Genomic DNA, 18,514 nt, shown 5'->3' on the forward strand with positions numbered 1-18,514 from the left:
CCACTTCTCAGAAACGTCACCACATGGATTATAGGGGAAGGGAGGAACATGGACTCTCCATAGAATATGTCATACAACGTATTATATAACTCTAATTACACTCAAACCTGAATTATTGAAGATATAGAAGTTTGGTACCGTGTTGGCCAGCAGAGCAAAATGGGATTGTTCTCCGTGAGAGAAACCAAATAATTTGTAGATATGATACCTTTTAATGGCTAACAAAAAAACATGATGTTATAGCGAGCGTTTAAACCTAATTAGGGTTCTTGCTCAGGCATAATGAAATAGATCCCCATGTGCCCCTTTCTGCTTCCTTTAGCACTTACTGTTCCCACGCTCCCGGCTCTCCTTCCCTCTGTACCTTCCATCCCAATGTGCCCCTCTCTCCTTACCTCAGTACTTTCCATTCACACATGCCCCTCTCTCCTCTCAGTACCTTCTATCCCCACGTGCCCCCGTCCCCTTCAATCTACATCTGCCTCTCTCTCATTCCCTCGGCACCTTCCGTCCCCACATGCCCCTCTCTCCTTCCCTCGGTGCCTTTTTTCCCCATGTGCCCCTCTTGCCTTCCCTCTGTACCTTCCATCCCCACGTGCCCCTCTCTTCTTCCCACGGCACCTCCTGTCCCCACGTGTCCCTCTCTCCTTCCCTCGGTACCTTCTATCCTCACATGCCCCTCCCTCCTTCCCTCTGTACCGGTCATTCCCACATGACCCTCTCGCCTTCCCTCGGTAATTTCCATCCCCATGTTCCCCTCTCTCCTTCCCTCGGTACCTTCTATCCCCACATGCACCTCTCTTCTTCCCTCAGTACCTTCCGTCCTCACATATACCTCTCTCCTTCCCTCGGTATCTTCTATGCCCACATGCCCCTCTCTCCTTCTATCCATACATGCTCCTCTCCTTCCCTTGTTACCTTCTATCCCCACGCGCCCCTCTCTCCTCCAATCCCCATCTACCCCTCTCTCCTTCCTTCAGTACCTTCTATCCCCACGTTCCCCTCTCCCCATATATTATATATATATATATATATATATATATATATATATATATATATATATATATATATATATATATATATATATATATATATATATATAGGTGTGGTACCGTGTTGGCCAGCAGATCAAAACTGGATTGTTCTCAGTGAGTAAAACCAAGTAATCTTGTAGATATACCTTTTAATGGCTAACAAAAATACATGATGTTATAGTGAGCTTTCAAACCTAATTAGGGTTCTTGCTCAGGCATAATGAAATAGATTCCCATGTGCCCACCTCTCCTTCCCTCGGTACCTTCTATCCCCACGTGCTCCTCTCTTCTTCCCTCGGTAACTTCCGTCCTCACATATACCTCTCTCCTTACCTCGGTATCTTCTATCCCCACATGCCCCCCTCTTCTTCTATCCACACATGCTCCTCTCCTTCCCTTGTTACCTTCTATCCCAACGTGCCCCTCTCTCATTCAAGCCCCATCTGCCCCTCTTTTCTTCCCTTGGTACCTTTTATCCCCACTCGCCCCTCTCTCCTTTAATCTCCATCTACCCCTCTCTCCTTCCCTCAGTACCATCTATCCACACGTGCTTCTCTCTCCTTCCCTCGTTACCTTCCATGCCCACGTGCCCTTCTCTACTTCAAGCCCCATCTGCCCCCCCTCCTTCTCTTGATACCTTCTATCCCCACGTGCCCCTCTCTCCTTTCCTCTGCATTTTCTGTTCCCACAAGCCCCTCCCTCCTTTACTCTGTACCTTTCATTCCCACATGCCCTTCTCTCCTTCCTTCAGTAACTCCTATCCCCACGTTTTGCTCCCCCCATATATATATATATATAGGTGTGGTACCGTGTTGGCCAGCAGATCAAAATGGGATTGTTCTCAGTGAGCGAAACCAAGTAATCTTGTAGATATGATACCTTTTAATGGCTAACAAAAATACATGATGTTATAGTGAGCTATCAAACATAATTAGGGTTCTTGCTCAGGCATAATGAAATAGATTCCCATGTGCTCCTCTCTCCTTCCCTCGGCACTTTCCATTCCCACGTACCCCTTTCTCCTTCCCTTGATGCCTTCCGTCCCCATGTGCCCCTCTCTCCTTCCTTCAGTATCTTCCAATCCCACGTGCCCCCCTCTCCTTCCCTCGGGACCTTTAATCAGGGGGCACATGTTCAACCCTTATCTGCCACTCTTTCCTTCCCTCGGCACCTTCTGTCCCCACGTGCCCCTCTCGCCTTCCCTTACCTTCCATTTCCACATGCCCCTCTCTCCTTCCCTCGACACCTTCTGTCCCCACGTGCCCCACTCTCCTTCCCTCAGCACCTTCCGTCTCCAAGTGCCCCTCTCGCCTTCCCTTGGCGCCTTCCATCCCCATGCGCCCCTCTTTCCTTCCCTTGGCACCTTCCATCCCCACGTGCCCCTCTCTCCTTTCCTCGGCACCTTCCATCCCCACGTGCCCCTCTCTCCTTTCCTCGATACCTTCCATCCCCACGTGCCCCTCTCTCCTTTCCTCGATACCTTCCATCCCCACGTGCCCCTCTCTCCTTTCCTCGATACCTTCCATCCCCACGTGCCCCTCTCTCCTTTCCTCGATACCTTCCATCCCCACGTGCCCCTCTCTCCTTTCCTCGATACCTTCCATCCCCACGTGCCCCTCTCTCCTTTCCTCGATACCTTCCATCCCCACGTGCCCCTCTCTCCTTTCCTCGATACCTTCCATCCCCACGTGCCCCTCTCTCCTTTCCTCGATACCTTCCATCCCCACGTGCCCCTCTCTCCTTTCCTCGATACCTTCCATCCCCACGTGCCCCTCTCTCCTTTCCTCGATACCTTCCATCCCCACGTGCCCCTCTCTCCTTTCCTCGATACCTTCCATCCCCACGTGCCCCTCTCTCCTTTCCTCGATACCTTCCATCCCCACGTGCCTCTCTCCTTTCCTCGATACCTTCCATCCCCACGTGCCCCTCTCTCCTTTCCTCAATACCTTCCATCCCCACGTGCCCCTCTCTCTTTCCCCCGGCACCTTCCGTCCCCACAAGCCCCTCTCTTCTTCCCTCGTTACCTTCTATCCCCATCTGCCCCCCTTTCCTTCCCGTGGTACCTTTTTATCCCACGTTCCCCTCTCTACTTCAAGCCCCATCTGCCCCCCTCTTCTTCCCTTGGTACCTTATATCCCCACATGCCGCTCTCTCCTTTCCTTGGCATTTTTTGTTTCCATGTGCCCCTCTCTCCTTCCCTCGGAACTTCCATTCCCACGAGCCCCTCTCTCCTTACCTCGGCAACTTCCATTCCGATGAGCCCCTCTCTCCTTACCTCGGCACCTTCCGTCGCAACATGCCCCTCTTTCTTTCCCTTTGTACATTCCATTCACACATGCCCCTCTCTCCTTCACTTGGTATCTTCTATCCCTGCATGCCCCTCTCTCCTTCGGCCCCTTCCGTCCACACATGCACCTCTCTCCTTCCCTCGGCACCTTACGTCCCCACGTGCCCCTCCCTACTTTCCTCAGCACCTTCCGTCCCCACGTGCCCCTCTCTACTTCCCTCGGCACCTTCCGTCCCCACATGCCCCTCTCTCCTTCCCTCAGCAGCTTCCGTTCCCACGTGCACCTATCTCATTCCTCGGCACCTTCCATCCCCACGTGCCTCTCTCTCCTTTCCTCGGCAGCTTCCGTTTCCACATGCACCTCTATCCTTCCCACAGTAGTTTCCATCCATACATGCCCCTCTCTCCTTCCCTTGATACCTTCTATCCCCACGTGCCTCTCTCTCCTTCAATCTTCATCTGCCCCTCTCTCGTTCTCTCGACACCTTCCGTCCTTACATGCACCTCTCTCCTTCCCTCGGTAGTTTCCATCCCCATCTGCCCCTCTCTCCCTTCCTCGGTACCTTCCGTCCCTACGTGCACCTCTTTCCTTCCCTCGGTAGTGTCTATCCCCATCTGCCCCTCTCTCCTTCCATCGGTACCTTCTGTCCCTACATGCACCTCTCTCCTTCCCTCGGTAGTTTCCATCCCAATCTGCCCCTCTATCCTTCCCTCGGTACCTTCTATTACCACATGCCCGTCTCTTCTTCCTCCGGTACCTTCCATTCCCACGTGCCTCTCTCTCCTTCCCTTGGTACCCTCTATCCCCACGTGCCTCTCTCTCCTTCCCTCAACACCTTCTGTCCCTACATGCCCCTCTCTCTCCTTCCCTTGGTACCTTCTATCCCCACATGCCCTTGTCTCGGTACCTTTCGTCCCCACATGCCCCTCTCTTCTTCCTTGGGTACCTTCCATTCTTACGTGCCCCTCTCTTCTTCCCTTGGCACCTTCAATCCCCCACCTGCCGTCACGTTAGACATCAGTATCACGTGATCATCGCGTTATTACACGACGCGATCACACGAAAATATGTGAACATGCCCATGGTCGCGCCATGTGACGCGTCGTAATAACTACACGCCCACAGTCGCGCCATATGACGCGCTGTACCTATGTCATCAACAACTTCCTTGTGACGCATAGTCACGTGACTATGCGCCGTCACGCTAAACGCCAGCACCATGCAATGCCTCTACACATCCTGGAAACCTCATTTGCTACATTCCACATCACTTATCAGGTATTTTCATTTTATTTGATATATATACACATATACACATATACATACACACACACACACACTACCGTTCAAAAGTTTGGGGTCACCCAAACAATTTTGTGTTTTCCATGAAAAGTCCCACTTATTCCCAACCATGCGTTGTGAAATGAATAGACAATAGAGCCAAGACATTGACAAGGTTAGAAATAATGATTTGTATGTGAAATAACATTGTTTTTACATCAAACTTTGCTTTCGTCAAAGAATCCTCCTTTTGCAGCAATTCCAGCATTGCACACCTCTGACATTCTAGCTGTTAATTTGTTGAGGTAAGCTTGTGAAATTGCACCCCACGCTTCTAGAAGCATCTCCCACAAGTTGGATTGGTTGGATGGGCACTTCTGGCGTACCATACGGTCAAGCTGCTCCCACAACAGCTCAATGGGGTTCAGATCTGGTGACTGCGCTGGCCACTCCATTACCGATAGAATACCAGCTGCCTGCTTCTGCTGTAAATAGTTCTTGCACAATTTGGAGGTGTGTTTAGGGTCATTGTCCTGTTGTAGGATGAAATTGGTTCCAATCAAGCGCTGTCCACTGGGTATGGCATGGCGTTGCAAAATGGAGTGATAGCCTTCCTTCTTCAGAATCCCTTTTACCCTGTACAAATCTCCCACCTTACCAGCACCAAAGCAACCCCAGACCATCACATTACCTCCACCATGCTTAACAGATGGCGTCAGGCATTCTTCCAGCATCTTTTCATTTGTTCTGCGTCTCACAAACGTTCTTCTTTGTGATCCAAACACCTCAAACTTGGATTCATCCGTCCACAACACTTTTTTCCAGTCTTCCTCTGTCCAATGTCTGTGTTCTTTTGCCCATCTTAATCTTTTTCTTTTATTGGCCAGTCTCAGATATGGCTTTTTCTTTGCCACTCTGCCCTGAAGCCCAAAATCCCGCAGCCGCCTCTTCACTGTAGATGTTGACACTGGTGTTTTGCGGGTACTATTTAATGAAGATGCCAGTTGGGTACCTGTGAGGCGTCTGTTTCTCAAACCAGAGACTCTAATGTGCTTATCTTCTTGCTTAGTTGTGCAACGCGGCCTCCCACTTCTTTTTGTACTCTGGTTAGAGCCTGTTTGTGCTGTCCTCTGAAGGGAGTAGTACACACCGTTGTAGGAAATCTTCAATTTCTTAGCAATTTCTCGCATGGAATAGCCTTCATTTCTAAGAACAAGAATAGACTGTCGAGTTTCAGATGAAAGTTCTCTTTTTCTGGCCATTTTGAGCGTTTAATTGACCCCACAAATGTGATGCTCCAGAAACTCAATCTGCTCACAGGAAGGTCAGTTTTGTAGCTTGTGTAACGAGCTAGACTGTTTTCAGATGTGTGAACATGATTGCACAAGGGTTTTCTAATCATCAATTAGCCTTATGAGCCAATGAGCAAACACATTGTACCATTAGAACACTGGAGTGATAGTTGCTGGAAATGGGCCTCTATACACCTTTGTAGATATTGCACAAAAAACCAGGCATTTGCAGCTAGAATAGTCATTTACCACATTAGCAATGTATAGAGTGCATTTGTTTAAAGTTAGGACTAGTTTAAAGTTATCTTCATTGAAAAGTACAGTGCTTTTCCTTCAAAAATAAGGACATTTCAATGTGACCCCAAACTTTTGAACGGTAGTGTATATATATATGAATGAATGTTTGTACCTCATACACTTGAAAAAGGCCATTCGGCCGAACGCGTTGTGTATTGTATTTATTTTGTATATTAAACCGTGGAACTTCCTATCGCCGCCGGTGTTTACTACTACTTGATACGCCACCCCGGATCAGGAGGCGCCTGTGTCACAGGCGCCTCCGTGAAGTAAGTTGCATAATTCAATTTCTTCGCCTTTCATTCTTCATTTCATTGTATGGTGTGAGCGCTGAGAATTTTTTCTTCTTGTTGCATTTATTTCTCCTCCTTCACCACGTGATTGGAGTCTCCTCTGGCTGCTCTCTCGTATTCATATGAGATTGCTTCAAGCACCCATGAACCTCTGCCTTCCTTAGAACCTGGGACCCTTCATTAACTGCATCCCTCAGCATCCTCCGAGTGAGCGCTCCCCTCTACCTTCCAACTTACAGAAGTAGCCATCTTGGCAGCCCCAGCCCTGGGCCTGCCCAACTATGACAAACCCTTCAGGCTCTACTGCAATGAGAACAATGGACACGCACCAGCAGTCCTCACACAGCAGCATGGAGGGCACCAACGACCCGCAGCCTACTACTCCAGCAGGTTAGACCCTGTTGCCAGACGATCACCTCCCTGTCTACGAGCACTATCGGCAGGTCTCTAGGATGTTGGACAAATCAGCACACCTAGTTCTGGATCATGAGGTACAACTGTTAGCACCACATGATATCTCTGCCATTCTAACACAGGTTCAGCCCAAGTACTTGTCTGCAGCCCGTTGCCTGAGACTCCAATGTGCCCTCCTGATGCCTGCCAACGTTACCATCACCCACTGTCAGACTTTGAATCCTGCTATTCTTTTACCGGAACAGGATGACACTGACCAAGTGACTCGAGAAGAACAACTGCGCCCAGCTCATACAGATGGAAACCTGTGGGTTTGATTCCATCAAGGACACTCCGCTACTTAGTCCCGACTTAACCTTGTTCGTTGATGGCACCAGGTATGCTGTAGATAGACAATTCCTCACTGGATATGTGGTCAGCACACAGACCCCTGTCCTTCATCAACAGTCATTACTTACACACGTCTCAGCCCAACAAGCTGAACTGCAGGCCCTTACACACGCCTGTATGCTGGCACAAGACAGTTAACATTTACATGGACAATAGATATGCCTTGGCAGACCAAGCAACCAAAGAAGCAGCCCTGCTGGCCATCTGCCAAGAAGAAGACAACATGTCACCATCGCTAAATGTCTCACAACATCTTCTTTTGTCTTTTCAGAAACAAGCATCTTCCCATGAAGTGTCGGGTTGGTAAGCAAAAGGAGCCACTTCAGATTCCAGTGGCATGTGGACACTTCACGGGAAGCCTTGTCTTCCAAGAGCCTCATTTCCAGTGCTAGCCTCCATAACACATGGCCCCATGCATGCCTCTAAAACTGCAATGTGTGATCTTGTTTCCAGGTATTGGTATGCGCCCGGTTTTTCGGTAGTTGCTGTCTCTTACACTCAGTGATGTATGACTTGTGCATTGTCCAACCCAGGTAAAATTGTGAAAACCCTTTCTAAACACACTCCTAGGCCCTTGTACCCCTCCCAGAGGTTGCAGATTGACTACATACAACTTCATCAAATCTGGACCGTTTCAATACGTCCTTGTATGTATTGCTCTCTTCTCTGGCTGGAGACTTACCCCGTTTCTGTGTCTAATGCCAAAAATACAGCCAAAAAGCTTCTTTCTGAAGTGGTCCGTAGGTTTGGTGTCCCAGAAACCATTGAGAGTGACCGTGGTGCTCCCTTTAGTGAGATGGCAGTGATCTTAGGCATAGAACAGGCATTCCACACACCCTACCATCCTCAAAGCAGTGGGGTAGTAGAGAGGCTGAATAGGATCATAAAGAACAATCTTTTGCAAGCAATAACTGAATGGAATAAACCTTGGCCTGAGTGTCTTTCCTTGTCTCTCTTGCCAATAAGACGCATGCCCACCAAACAGACAGGTCTCAGTTGTTAAGGGTTAATCTTGTTTCTGAGTAACATAAGAAAAATAAGGAACTTAGAAGTTGCTTATTAGTCCAGACCTTGCGCCAGATAAGGAACTAAGTAGATAAGATAAGTGTCTTACTGACAGTTTGTGGCCGGAGTTTGTGGCCGGATGCGCCCGAACGCAGCACATGTGCTTTTTCAAGATAAGTTGTTTTTGCAAGAATGGAGTGTGCTAATAATATTCTGTTTCTCAAACTAATCACCTGATTAAGTAATTCTTCAAAGTCGCACCCTGTGCGGGCGACGGCCTATATAAGCTGTGTGTTTCTCCTAATAAAGCAGAACTCATTTGATTCACTAGGCTGTGTGTGTAGTGGCTTCTTATGGTTCTCCTCCGAGTACTCGCTATAACTTTCATTTGAATTTGGACTCAGGCAACATCAGCACCGGTCTCCGTTGAGGACCCCCTACAGTTACTTGGCGCCCAACGTGGGGCGGGGACTCCTCTTCACCTGCAGCCGATACCTGACAACACCAACTGCCAACAACCCCAGGACCAGGATCACGGGACCCCAGATCTACAAAACACCGGTGTAGGGTAAGCCCTTGACTTGCCATTTTCAGCTCTGGGCTCCCCTGACTTGTGTCTACTGTTGACAGAAGGTTAGTCGCTGCATGTGTTACTTTCAGGTTCCCCGCCTCTTTGTGTAGTTTGTTCATGAAACTGTAATAGATGGAAGAACTCACTACTGGGATATTTTCATGCCATGTTGCCTGTAGTAATTGTTGAAATCTGTACGTTGATAGTCTGTGTCATTTTAGCCATAATTTGCTTTTACTGGATCTGTTATAATATCACCAAAAGTTCCCTTAGAGGAGAGGTCTGGTCTCCCCTAAACCCCCCTAAGTAGTCTAAGTGATTGCTGTAGTAGTTCCGTAAAACTATTCCAGGACCAGGGACTAAGTGTCCTTAGTGCAACTGTGTGAAATAAGGTCCTGTATACTTAGTGATGAATAGTGGGAGTAGATTACCTTCATGGTTTGGAAATGGGGTCTGAACAGTCTAAAGCTTACCTGACCCCTATAGAGATAATTAAGGAGAGGGAAGGGGGAGACGTATGCAGACAAGTGTATAAAATATAGAAAGATAGGACTTAAAAAGGCGGGAATCTTTAACTATGGGTTCTGGCAATAGTACGGGAAAAAGCATGAAAGATATCAGAGACACCGGTCTAGAAAAAGGAATAGAGGCCATAATAAGATATAGCAAAAAGGTAAATGTAGAACAATGGGACTTTGCACCGAGCGATGCCGGCATATTTGTGTACTCACCCCCGGTGCCAAACCCGGCTAGGATGTACCCGGTCCTACCAACCGCAGACAGCTACGACATTCTTCCTGACTATCAGAGTTGTACTGCCACAGTTCCACCAAAGAAGTCCCAAAAAGGGAAACCTTACTGGGATTGTCCCAGGTGCGGACAACAAAAGCCTTTACGAAGACAAACGGCTTTAACTATGTGTAGACGGGAAAAGAATGAAACCATTGAATGTTATTTTGGTAGGCTGGGAACGAAGGCTAGGGACATGGGTCTCACCCTCTGTGCAGATGAAGTGTACTACCCAATGATGTGTGAGGTGTTCATGCAAGGCATTGGCCCATCATTGGCAGATAAAGTAGAGGCATGTACCCCCGACTGGCGACAAGCCAAGCCCATGGACTTGTATAAAAAGGCAGTAGGGTTTGCTATGGATGAGAAGTGCCCTGTAGCGGCGGTTAAATACTATAGCAACCAAGGGGGGAAGGTGCAGTTCCAGGACAGACCAAACAGAGGAACACGCAAGTGTTATAATTGCGGCAAGATAGGCCACCTGGCCAAGAATTGCTGTTGTCCCAAGAAACCTCGTGAGCAGGAGACAGATCAGGGCGCCACTCCCAGCGGCAACGACGCGCCGAGTCGCCCGAATCCGTCCCAATGAAGTCCCGACAATCCCGCCCCAGTATCCCTATCGTGGAAGCAAAGGACAGAGGCATTCAGATCTTTGAGCCTGCTTCCACAGGAGATGGGAAAGTGCCTTTCCTTATAGACACTGGGGCTACAAAATCCTGTCTCAGAATTCACGGGTAATACGAGATCTTAATATCCATGTTTCCACAAATAACCATTATTGTTTGTCTTGTATGTCTTGATGTTATATAATCTAATCTTTGTTGTACGTTTTAGTCTCCTTCATGCAAGTGTAAGAAAGCTATACCCCACTCACATCTCTGGGGGCTTTTAAGAATACAAGGGTTAAAAATGCAGAAAATGTTGCGTTGTTAGAAGCGCTTCGCATGTTGTCTTTTCTATGTGTTTAACTATTCATATCCTCAGAGAAATATACCTCTTGTATTCACTAATGATTAATGTTGTTTAAAGTCTGAATGTTCTGGCCGCTTTCTAAAATCTTAGCTATTGTTCTGTTTCATAGAGAGATAAAATTCAGGGTCATAGAAAGGACAAACGCTGATGAAATAAGAAACTTGTAATGAATTACGTGAATTATACGGTCTTAAAAATAGAAAACATATAGGGATTTTAAGGTATATTTTTGCTTTCTGGGTAAATCTCAGTTCTGTGATTGGACGTCTGTATCACTGCTAAATACTGTTAGTATTGTACTGTCTCTGAGAGAATGTTCTGTAGGAGAGACATGCAAACGACCAGCATCGAAGGGGTGGAGCTAGATGATGTAAAAGTACGTAATGTTTCATCCTTCTCTTCTCCGAAAGGGGGGGGGGGAGAGGGTGAGAAGCTTGGGCAGTTAGGAAAAGTTTTTTTCTTCTCAAATTTGATGAGACATTGCAGGCAGGATCAGATTAATAATGAATTTGCTTAAAGAATATCATATTCCAATGTGGCTAGATGTTTGTGGATTATTCTGCCTTGTTGTAATTCATGTCACTGTTATTTGTACTGATATCTTACAAGCCTTATCTGCATCCATCAAATTCTCACCAGATGGATCGGTACGGGTTGAGATCTCAGGTGACAGTTCAGAAGAGTTTTGTAAACTAACTGCTCTCTTGGTGGATCCGGCTCATGTGTTTGTCTTGATAGCTACTGCAGAAACTCAGCTTTCAACAGGTCCTGACAAACAGTAAGCCACCTGCAAGACAGACATAGGGAAATTGAATATACCCCCTATGATGGTAAATCTGAAGCCAGGATACGCACCCCTGGGTCAAACAGTATCCCTTTAGTTTCCCACAAGAAAAATGCTGATTGGGGAACAAGTGGGAGACTTGGTTCCGATGGAGGATTTGCGTGAGATACGTTCTCCGGCAAACACCCCTCTTTTTCCAGTAAAGAAAAGACACTAAAGGGTCGCGATGCCTCACGCGCTTCCTTGTGCTGGAAAGTCCTGAAAGCATATTGGGAACCGATGTAATGGGACCCTTGGGATGTTGTATCGAACTTCACCCGTCCGGTGATGCTCGTATACACCCAGGGTCTGAAATTCACCCGACCTTCTGTCGGATGGCAGCATACCTAGCAACACCTCTCCCTGTCCTCACTCTTACGCACGCAGAGGAACAAGCTCTTAGTGTCGTTCCTTCGAGCCTTTGGGTCACCAGTCAGACGGACCTCGGCAGACTGTCAGTCCCACCGGTAATGGTTTACCTAAAAGAAGGGGAAAAAGCCCCCATGGTCCGTCAGTACCCCCTGGCACATGCCCAGGAAGATGCAATTGCAGACACCGTCTTTTCTTTATACCAACTTAAAGCCCTCAAGGAATGTGTCTCCCCAGCCAATACCCCTTTGTTCCCCGTCAAGAAAAAGGGTATAAAGGGCCAGCCAGACTGTCAGTATTTATTTGCATTTACTTCCAGAGGAAAGCAGTACTGCTGGACAGTGCTGCCACAAGGGGCTCAGAATAGCCCAAAACCAGTTCACCTGATGCATGAAGCTGGTATTAGACGCCTGGCCAATTCCCGAGGGCACCGCCCTCTTGTAATATGTTGATGATTTACTTTTATGTGCTCCTGACCCGAATAGTTACCTCAATGCATCACTAAGCCTTTTGTGTTTCCTCCATCAGAGTAGAATGGCTGCAAAGCCAGCAAAGAGAAACTTCAGTTCTGCAAATCTCACGTAGTGTTCCTGGGCCACTGCCTAGGTCCAGGTACTAAACACCTGACGCCGGAACGCACGAAGGTGGTAAGTGACATGCAACTTCCCACCTCCCATGCCCAGTTGCGTACCTTCTTGGGACTGGTTTCATACTGTCGGCCATGGATAAGCTCTGCCTCCATGACCATGCAGCCTCTGTACGACTGTTTGGATTCACGGCCATTTGCCCTGACCCCACAGGCCGAGTCAGCCCTCCATCAGCTGAAAGTACAGATAACCAGCGCACCCGCACTGGGGCTGCCAGACTATGACAAACCTTTCCAAATGTACGTCACTGAGATGGCGGGACATGCCACCACTGTACTGACACAAATGCATGGTGGCAAAAAGCGACCTGTAGCATACTACAGTGCCCATCCTGACGCAGTGGCTAGAGGGTCTCCATCATGCGTCCGAGCGGTTCTAGCAGTTCAGGCGCTACTGGACAAAAGTTCTGACGTTGTCTTAGATCCCACCATGGTGATTTACACCCCACATGACATACATGGTATCCTGACACAGGTAAGCTGTAGACATCTGTCTCTTGCCAGACAGATACAATGGAACTCGCAGTGCATTCCTCCTCGAACATCTCATTCCAAAGGTGCACCACCTTGAATCCAGCCACCTTACTTCCATTAGGTGACACTGATTCAAATGGGGGAGTAAGTACAGGGGACCAGCTTTTTGCAAATTCCCTGACTGATGAGCAGGAGGCCTTTGACGCAGAACACCAGCATGATTGTGCAGCGCTCATGGAGCAGGAGACAGCTGGGTTCGCACATGTCACTGACAAAGCCCTCCTAAACCCCCACCTTGAAATGTTTGTGGATGGATCCAGATACCTGAATGACGAAGGAAGGTTTGTAGCAGGTTTTGAAGTAGTCACACTGAATGAGATGCTTGTACAAAAACCACTGCCGCCATACATGTCAGCGCAGGAGACTGAGCTCCGTGCTCCAACTGAGACCTGTACGAAGGTACCACGGCTAACATCTACACTGATTCCAGGTACGCCTTTGGTACTGCACACGATTATGGACCCATCTGGCGGTCCAGGAGCTTTCTCACGGCACAAAGCAAGCCCATTAAGAATGGTGTATAGATTAATGCAGGCCATCATGTTGTCAGAACAGGTGGCCATAATAAAGGTTAAAGCACACAAGCAGGGACAGTCACCGGAGAGCAAGGATAGGGCAGCCAAGGCTGCAGCTCTCCTGGACAGGACGCAAGACCCCTTGTGCTGTAAGTTGGATCTTGGTCCCACCACTCTTGTTGATGTGGGATTTGGCGTTCTACAGGATGAAGTGGAGCAGTGGGCCAAGGCAGGAGCCAGGTACGTAGATGATGTACCAGCGGCTGCCTACCCCCACCTCGCCGTCCTAGCTCACGGGAAAGTGCATGCCTCTCGGAATGCCATGGTTTCTGTTATGGACAAGGTATGGTATGCTCCAGGGTTGGACAGGTTGGCGAAGGCATATGTGAAGTGCACACCCAGACCACTGTATCCTTTTCAGATATTACAAATCGATTACATCCAGCTTCCCAAATCAGGCAGGTATGAGTACGTCCTTGTGTGCGTGGACCTGTTCAAAGCCACCGCACAATGCACAGTGACTAAACTTGTGTCAGAACTTGTATGTAGATTTGGGGTACTAGAGACAATTGAGAGTGACAGAGGTACACATTTTACAGGTGAAGTGATGCGAGAGGTGATGTCAGCCTTGGGGTGGAACAAGCGTTTCACACTCCCTACCACCCGCAGAGTTCGGGAAAAGTAGAAGGACTTAATGGTACTTTAAAACTCAAAATCCAAAAAGCCATGGCTGAAACTAGAAAACCATGGCCAGAGTGCCTCCCGATGGTTCTTTATTCTGTACGCACCACCCCCAATCGAAAGACAGGTCCTTCTCCGTATGAAGTGCTGTTTGGCTCAGTGCCAAGATTAAGCCTGTACCATCCACAGGCCCTGCAGCAGGGGTGTGATAAGGTTACTGAATATGTACAAGAACTATGTCGCTGAAAGTAACACCCGATCTAGTATTTTCCTCAATTCCAGACCCTGACAACCTAGAGGGGACTCACTCCTTGCAGCCTGGAGACTGGGTGGTCGTAAAAAGACACGTAAGAAAGGCCTTGGACCCAAGGTTTGACGGACCATACCAAGTTCTGTTGACAACGTGTACTTCGGTAAAGGTAGAAGGGAGAGCTACCTGGATACAAGCCTCCCACTGCAAGAAGTTCCCGAGCCAGAGGAAAAGTGATGGGTGGGATCCCGGCGTTGTTTGGGTGGGGGGGGTACTGGGCAATACTCAATAGTACACAATGATAGTGATGTAGTGGATGACAATGTTCAGGAAAACACCTTCCTTAATATATACGAATATTGTCCCCATTGCGATGCCGTTGAACATACACATTGGACGAATATGACTCGGTTTCAGGTGAGAAATGTTGCGTTGGCTGAAGTGTGTTATAATTTTACTTGTGACCCTAATGAAATCGGGAGATGTCTAACATGACGATGATGATATTGATGCTGATAAATCTAAGATTACTGTATTGAAAACTTGATTGACTTGCAATATTTGATATTATGTCATTTGTTTAAATGTCTTGGTACCCTAGATGGACATAGAGTGCACCATTTCTACCTGGGGATCTGGCTGGAGTCGGCACCAACGGGTGACAGAACCAGGAGATAATGTGTCTCTGATATGCAAATGGGGGATTATGTTAAGGGTTAATCTTGTTTCTGAGTAACATAAGAAAAATAAGGAACTTAGAAGTTGCTTATTAGTCCAGACTTTGCACCAGATAAGGAACTAGGTAGATAAGATAAGTGTCTTACTGACAGTTTGTGGCCGGATGCGCCCCAACGCAGCAGATGTGCTTTTTCAAGATAAGTTGTTTTTGCAAGAATGGAATGTGCTAATATTCTGTTTCTCAAACTAATCACCTGATTAAGTAATTCTTCAAAGTCGCACCCTGTGCGGGCGACGGCCTATATAAGCTGTGTGTTTCTCCTAATAAAGCAGAACTCATTTGATTCCCTAGGCTGTGTGTGTAGTGGCTTCTTATGGTTCTCCTCTGAGTACTCGCTATAACTTTCATTTGAATTTGGACTCAGGCAACATCAGCACCGGTCTCCGTTGAGGACCCACTACACAGTCCTTATGACATTCTGTTTGGTTCGGCCCCTTGTCTAGGCCTATACTTTCCTCAGCTATTACAGGTTCAATCTGAACATATGTTACCTGCATTGCAGGATGTCTGGTGGATTTGTGGTGATGGTAGGATGCGTGCAACACTGCCCAGATTGTGGAAAGGTAAGTGCGCACCTACAAAGGTACTCCTCCCCTTTCAGCTGTTCGCAGCTGGGTGGACAGGACACACAATCACACCCCCAACAGGACATAAACAATCTCTGCATGGACTGCCATGTAATCTCCCTGGTGGATCTTGTGATGCAGGTATTTATATTGATGAAATAGGGGTACCGAGGGCAGGGCCAGATGAGTTTAAAGCCAGAAACCAGATTACAGGAGGAATCTAATCTGTCTTTTGTCCTTGGTGCACAATTAATAAAAATATTGATATGATTAATTATATAAATTATAATCAACAGAGATTTGTAAATTACACCAGAGATGCCATACAAGGACTAGAGGAACAACTAGGCTCAACATCCTCTATGGCCTTCCTGAACCGACTTGCTCTGGACAGGCCAATAGCAGAGAAAGGAGGAGTCAGCAAGATGATTGGGGATTCATGCTGCACCCACATCCCCAACAACACGGCTCCGGGGGGATCAGTGACTAAAGCTTTGCACGGACAACTAAGTGTATCTGTTGTTATTGGTGTTTATAATGCATTTCCATCACGGTTGGAGGACATTTTTGGACAATGGAGTGCTTGGGTCACGTCTCTTCTTACCACTTTGACTATTATAGTAATTGCTTTTGTAGTAGTAGGTTGTTGTGTAGTATCTTGTATACGCCACATATTAGCCAAATCTGCTGAGAAGGTGATACCTACTATGATGGCACAGAATGGTATCTATGCCCAGCTCTTATGTTTGGTATGTATGCCCAGCACAGAATGGTATGTATGCCCAGCTCTAATGTTTGGTATGTATGCCCAGCACAGAATGGTATGTATGCCCAGCTCTTATGTTTGGTATGTATGCCCAGCACAGGATGGTATGTATGCCCAGCTCTTATGTTTGGTATGTATGCCCAGCACAGGATGGTATGTATGCCCAGCTCTAATGTTTGGTATGTATGCCCAGCACAGAATGGTATGCCCAGCTCTAATGTTTGGTATGTATGCCCAGCACAGAATGGTATCTATGCCCAGCTCTTATGTTCACCTGGCTTTGATCATTCTTGTATTGGTCAGAACAATAGTGAAATGTAATATAAAGGCTGGCAGACATCGCTAGGATGGACTGAAGGACTTCAAATGTTTACTGTTGTTCTGGGACAAGATAACAAACAAAAGGGGGAAATGTCATGGAATATACAGGGTTAAGTTTCAGAATGCAATAAGTGTATGTTTCTTACCTTGTATTGGACTATTGGCCCTTAAATAGAAGACTAAAACCTATGCTTTGTAGTTCCGGGAACTAGGATTTTAAGATAAGAAGTCAACAGACAAATTAAATAAGGCTAAGCTATGTTAACAGAGAAGACACACAGCGATAGCAGAAATAGTGTCTAATGCAACAGCAATACCCTGACTGCAGTGATTTCCATGTCTAGACGAGCCTCAAGAGCTTTGGGACTATTTGGTAGATGTCAATAAGCCTTATGATCAATCAGCTTTGTCACCTATGTAACACTAATCTTTGTACCAAGTAACTTGTGAATCCACCTTCTTCTTTTTGTATAAGAGTTGGTAATGTTGATAATAAAGTAGAATTCATTGAGTTCTCATGGAGAAGTGTCCTGACATAACATGGAGTGATTTCATGCTATTGATGGATAGTTGCTAGCAAATCTTCTCATCACGGGCTTCCATATCTACCAATTTGGTACCTGGCAGCGAGGTCATCAGATCGGTAACGGTGTGGTCTGATAATTATAATTAACACTCAGTATGCACTCTATATACAGTATACTACATTCTATACACCCTGTGTTTTATAACTATACACATATATATATATATACACACACTGTATACAGTGTACTACATCAAATACACCCCTGTATTATCAATATATATAGCACACACCCATGTGAGCGGCTGATACCAGAGAATGCAGCTCGCTCACACTCCAGTATCTATATGGTGCATACACCCATGTGAGCGGCTGATACCAGAGAATGCGGCTCGCTCACACTCCACCATCTATATGGTATATACACCCATGTGAGCGGCTGATACCAGAGAATGCGGCTCGCTCACACTCCACCATCTATATGGTATATACACCCATGTGAGCGGCTGATACCAGAGAATGCGGCTCGCTCACACTCCGCCATCTATATGGTATATACACCCATGTGAGCGGCTGATACCAGAGAATGCGGCTCGCTCACACTCCACCATCTATATGGTATATACACCCATGTGAATGGCTGATACCAGAGAATGCGGCTCGCTCACACTCCACCATCTATATGGTATATACTCGTGTGAGCGGCTGACACCAGAGAATGCGGCTCGCTTACACTCCACCATCTATATGGTATATACCCATGTGAGCGGCTGATACCAGAGAATGCAGCTCGCTCACACTCCACCATCTATATGGTATATACACCCATGTGAGCGGCTGATACCAGAGAAGGCGGCTCACTTACACTCCACCATCTATATGGTATATACACCCATGTGAGTGGCTGATACCAGAGAATGCGGCTCACTTACACTCCACCATCTATATGGTATATACACCCATGTGAGCGGCTGATACCAGAGAATGCGGCTCGCTCACACTCCACCATCTATATGGTATATACACCAGTGTGAGCGGCTGATACCAGAGAATGCAGCTCGCTCACACTCCACCATCTATATGTTATATACACCCATGTGAGCGGCTGATACCAGAGAATGCGGCTCGCTCACACTCCACCATCTATATGGT

At 47.2% G+C, this 18,514-nt stretch overlaps 2 protein-coding genes across 3 annotated transcripts in view; both read right to left on the bottom strand.

Moving 5' to 3' along the window:
* Positions 1–18,514, bottom strand: part of LOC136572300 (gastrula zinc finger protein XlCGF17.1-like) — a 354,860-nt gene that overhangs the window by 176,972 nt on the left and 159,374 nt on the right. The gene's annotated exons all lie outside the window — the stretch shown is intronic.
* Positions 1–18,514, bottom strand: part of LOC136572298 (zinc finger protein 300-like) — a 95,080-nt gene that overhangs the window by 72,480 nt on the left and 4,086 nt on the right. Inside the window, exon 1 of one of the 2 annotated variants that reach the window (XM_066572761.1) lies at positions 11,263–11,340. The exons of the other annotated variant lie outside the window; for it this stretch is intronic. The gene's annotated coding sequence lies outside the window, so the exon portion shown is untranslated. Of the gene's footprint in view, positions 1–11,262; positions 11,341–18,514 lie in introns of those variants that run through there. 2 annotated transcript variants of the gene reach the window in all.

Source organism: Eleutherodactylus coqui, chromosome 7 (genome assembly GCF_035609145.1).
Source record: "Eleutherodactylus coqui strain aEleCoq1 chromosome 7, aEleCoq1.hap1, whole genome shotgun sequence".
Taxonomy (NCBI): domain Eukaryota; kingdom Metazoa; phylum Chordata; class Amphibia; order Anura; family Eleutherodactylidae; genus Eleutherodactylus; species Eleutherodactylus coqui.